The sequence below is a fragment of the Miscanthus floridulus genome, chromosome 6 (genome assembly GCF_019320115.1).
Source record: "Miscanthus floridulus cultivar M001 chromosome 6, ASM1932011v1, whole genome shotgun sequence".
Lineage (NCBI taxonomy): Eukaryota > Viridiplantae > Streptophyta > Magnoliopsida > Poales > Poaceae > Miscanthus > Miscanthus floridulus.
The window spans coordinates 51,547,383-51,552,775 of NC_089585.1; positions in this window are offsets into that span (position 1 = coordinate 51,547,383).

A 5,393-nucleotide genomic window follows, 5' to 3' on the forward strand; every position below is an offset into this window, starting at 1 on the left:
GAAGAACGAGATCTACTTACCTAACTTGCATAACCTAAGATAAAGATGCTCATCTTCAGTTAAAGGCCTAACACCTAGGAACATTACCACAAACTTAGAAATAGTAAAGGCATACATAAATTAACATTTAAAGTTTCATATGACACATGAGTAGTCCCTTAATTCAATCACAACCAAGAGTTCTACAATTCCAAATGACTTGCATGAGGACATTCTAGAAAGCTTATGAAATTCTCTACAAATCAATTGTAAACATCAAAGCATGATTCTTACGTTAACCAAATCGAATTCAGTAAATCTAGAATCTGTCCAGAAATGACAGGGTTACTAACTTAATTATTTAATGATGATGCAAAAGCCTAATCTGACCAAACCAAGTTTACCAACTTGTTGCACATACCAGAGGAACACTAGAAAGTATAGTGCTAACTTCTAAATAAATTATTTAATATCCTTTTCCAATTTATTTAGTTAATTAGGTGATTAAAGCAATATATAGTAAAACTATTCATAAAAATCTACAAAAATTACAGTAGCTATCTCATGCTTCACATAGACTACCATAAAAATTTCAAAGCCATTGAGCAAGCAGAACTTGCTGTATCCCAAAATAACAGGTGGCATGTCTATTTTTAGCATAATTAGGAAACCCTATTGAAAAGTGTCAAGCAACAGATTTCTTATTTTTCCTAGTATCATTCTAGCATAAGAATAGCACTCACCAATTTTTACCTTCACTGGATCTATAGAAAAATTATGAAAATTCACACAAGATCCATCCATGCAAACAAGATAATTTTCTATCTCCTACATACAGTGTCCAAAATTTATGAAAATTTAACTACAAGCTATTCATGATATGAGCAGTACACCATAAAAATTTCATGCCATTTGGAGCTACCTAGAAAAAGATATAATTACCCCTATTTCTTGCATGATTAAAAGAGATAAATAGAAACTCCCATTTTCATAACAGAACATGGCATGGACTATATTTTTCATAGAAACTAGACATTATCATGAACTCAACAAAATTAGAACCACATCATTTGGATCTACCATCTAAGAGCTACATATTTTTGAATATGTACACAAATCTAGTGAAATAATAAAACAAAACAAAATAAGAAAACCTATTCAACTACTGGTGGGCCGGCCCGAAGAAATGGCGGCCCATGACGCGTGCGCAAGCGCAGCCTAGCAATGGCGTGGCCCAGCCAGGCTCCCGCCTGCGTGCGTCAGTGACTGACGTGCAGGGTCCCACGTGACAGAGAGACAAGGCAGGGGAGGAGAACAGGGCGGCGGCGAAGCTCATCGCCGGTGACTCTTCCGGCGAACCCAACGGTGCTACGGTGTTCACTACATCAGTGTGCATCTAGCAGTGTCCTCAATTGATGCTATTGGCGTAGCTACCGGGGTTGGCGATGAGCATGGCGGCGCATAGCCGTGGCATGGCTAGCTCCGACGAGACGACGGCATCGCAGCCCCTAATGGTGACCCTATGAGCTTCAACAGCGCTCCTAGGACCTAGCGTGAGAAAGAGATAGGATGGGAAGGCCACGGTGGCGACTAGTCGCGTGGAGCACCATCTCCAGCAAGAACAGCCACGGCGGCGGTGGAAGAAAATGGCGATTCGCTGTTACCAAGGCACAATTGGATCGATGGTGAGGTGGAGGAGGTAGAGGGGATCACGGCGAGGCTAGGAGCGAGATGGCCGGCGTGTTTTTGTAGCAACGAGTGTGCACGATGATGGCGACGCTCGATCGGGAGTGGCGGACGGTGGTGGCTCGGCGCTACGCGTGGAGAAGGCGAGAGGGAAGCAATGGGGCAGGCGGGTGCGTTCGGGCAGGCACTGGCCCTCTTCTGGAGCGCAGGACGCGCGACGTGGTGGCATCGGCAGCGCATGCATGCCACTGCGGCGATCACCTCCTGAGCCGGTCGGCCATGGCGACCCTGACGGTTTTCTAAAACATTTTCTGAATAACACGATTCAGTGCTCGATGGTGATGACTGACAGCACATATTCGACGCGTCAACACGGCTAATCCATCGATCTATTGCAAAAACAGTATACATGAAAAATGTAGGCCTACCATCCATCTACAACTTCTTTTCAAGGACCATCCCCTAATTCACCATGGATCAGCAGTTACATCAAGCCAAAGTTGGCTTGATCCACTGAAAATGTAGTTATGACTTAGAATATTTTCTAAGTGTGAAATCAGCATGAAATTCTGACTTGTGGGCCATGTTTGAGCATGTTCTAGCCATTTTCATGAGATGATCATAAAACAACTTTTGTTCCTTGATAAATTAGCTACAACTTTTGTAAAGAGTGTACAGCCATGCAAGATCCCTAAGTTGGACTTTTGAATCAGTCAAACTAGTGCCACTCTAGGGATCAATTCAAGTCAAACCTCTCCTAAAGGGCAATTTTGTCATTTTGATCTACATGAACAATGTCCAAACAATTAACCTAAGTGTAGTTAAGGTGTATTAGACCATGATCAACCACTTTACACAATTGTTATACCAATTCAAATGATCACATGTGATGAAACAACAAAACAAGCATTTCACCCAATTGTTGCAATGCAATGTTTCACATGTTTCGTGACTTTGTTGTTATTTTATACTTGTCACATTACTACCATGTTGCCATGTTTCAAGGTATGAGAAATCCATGTTGCATTCACATGTTGCACTACCACCATTCATAAGCAATAAAGTACGAAACAAACAGAATATGCGAATGTTGCATATGTATGTTTCAATGATAATGGCATGATGACATAGATGATGCATATGTTTATGAGATGAAATGCAATTAGTGGAAGCCAAACACCTAGGGTGTTACAGCCCTCCCCCCTTAGAAAAATCTCGTCCTGAGATTTGGAAAGCGTACCAATCAGCATAGAAAGCCGGATAGTTTTCCTTTAAATAATCTTCCCGCTCCTAGGTTGCATCCCGTTCGCTATGATTACTCCAAACTACCTTGTATAACTTAACTACTCATGTACGAGTCACTCTTTCTTGAGTATCCAGAACTTGCATGGGCTTCTCCTCATAAGAAAGATCAGATTTCAAGTTGACTTTCCTTGTTGCTATTCTTTCCTCGGGAATACGAAGACACTTCTTCAGCTGGGACACATGGAATACCGAGAATATAGCTCCCATTTCACGTGGTAGATCGAGTTTATAGGCTACTCTTCCACTTTTCTCGATAATGCGGTAAGGTCCAACATATCGAGGCTCCAGCTTCCTTTTAATTCCAAAACGCTTGACTCCTTTCATAGGGGATACCTTCAGATAAACATGATCACCTACTTCAAACTCAATAGGTTTTCTTCTCTTGTCAGCATAGCTCTTTTGTCTAGCCTGTGCGGTAGTCATATTCTTCTATATAGTTCAGACTTGCTCTTCGGCTTCTTTTACAAAGTCAATACCATAGAATCTTCTTTCCCTGGGTTCCACCCAGTTCAAAGGAGTTCTACACTTGCGGCCATAAAGAGCTTCAAAAGGAGCCATTTTGATACTCTCTTGATAACTGTTGTTATAAGAGAATTCAGCGAGAGGTAACCAGTCCTCCCAAGAGCCTTTGCAAGAGATAAGACAAGCTCTAAGCATGTCTTCAAGAATTTGATTAACACGCTCAGTCTGTCCTGATGTTTGCGGATGATAGGCAGAACTGCGGATTAAATGAGTGCCAAGATTCTGATGTAAGCACTCCCAAAAGCGAGCCGTGAATTGCGGTCCTCTATCTGAAACAATGGATTTGGGTACACCATGGAGACGTACCACTTGTTGAAAATAAATCTCAGCATAATTGTGCGGGTGATAGGTAGACTTGACCGGAATAAAGTGAGTGGATTTAGTTAGACGATCTACGATAACCCAGATGGAATCACAACCCTTTTTGGTAGTGGGTAGTCCAACAATGAAATCCATGCTAATTTCTTCCCACTTCCAGCCAGGAATAGAGAGTGGCTGCAATAATCCAGGCCTTATGTGAATAGCCTTGACTCTGCAACAGTTATCACACCTTGCCACGTAAGCTGCGATTTCTTTCTTCATCTTGGTCCACCAATAATACAGCTTGAGATCTTGATACATTTTACTGCTACCAGGATGGATGGACAATTTAGAAGAATGGGCTTCAGCCATAATTTGATTTCTAAGTTCTTTGTCTTTGGGTACCACAAGCCTATCATTAAACCAGAGAATTCCTTTGTCATCGACCCTAAAGTGCTTGGTCTCTTTCTCTTTCATCTTTCGCTTGATGTGAAACACACCCACATCAGTCTTCTGGAGTTCGATAATTCGACTTCTAAGAGAGCAATCCACAGTGATATTGTGGAGTACTACAGGATGAAGGAGGTGTGCCAGATGAAAGTCTTCACTAACTAAGGAATTGCAATGGGCCTTTCTGCTTAAGGCATCAGCAACCACATTTGCCTTACCTAGGATGGTAGTGAACTTGAAGGTTGTAGTCTTTGATTAATTCTAACCATCGTCAGTTGACGCATGTTCAACTCGGGTTGAGTAAAGATATACTTGAGGCTTTTATGGTCAGTATAGATGTTGCACACATTACCCAGCAAGTAATGTCTCCAAATTTTCAGGGCATGAACAACCTGCGGCTAGCTCTAAGTCATGGGTAGGATAGTTCACTTCATGTTTTCGAAGCTAGCGTGAAGCATAAGCAATGACCTGGCCCTCCTGCATAAGAACACACCCCAAACCGGTGCCACATGCAGTCACAGTAGACATCAAAAGGCTTCTCGATGTCAGGTTGTGCCAATACAGGAGCAGAGGTTAGTAAGGTCCACAAAGTGTGGAAAGCCTCTTCACACTTCGGAGTCCACACAAACTTCTCATCTTTTTGAAGTAGTCGAGTCATGGGCTTGGCGATTTTTGAGAAATCCGAGATAAAGCGACGATAGTAGCCAGCCAAACCCTAGAAACTTTCAGGACTTCGTGACCGTAGTAGGTGCCTTCCACTCTAGGACTTCTTGCACCTTAGTAGGGTCAACCAAAATTCCATCACCAGATAACACATGACCTAGAAAAGGTATCTTGTTCAACCAGAATTCGCACTTGCTGAACTTAGCATAAAGCTGGTTGTCACGTAACCGAGTTAAAACAATTCTCAGATGTTCAGCATGCTCTTCTTCATTCTGAGAATATACAAGGATATCATCAATGAACACGACGACAAACTTGTCCTAATTCTGGCATGAATACAGAATTCATCAGGTACATAAAGTGTGCCGGAGCATTTGTCAACCCAAAGGACATGACGAGGTATTCGAACAAGCCATAACGAGTAGAGAAAGCTGTCTTTGGTATATCTTTAGGACGAATTTTGATCTGATGGTAGCCAGACCTCAAAT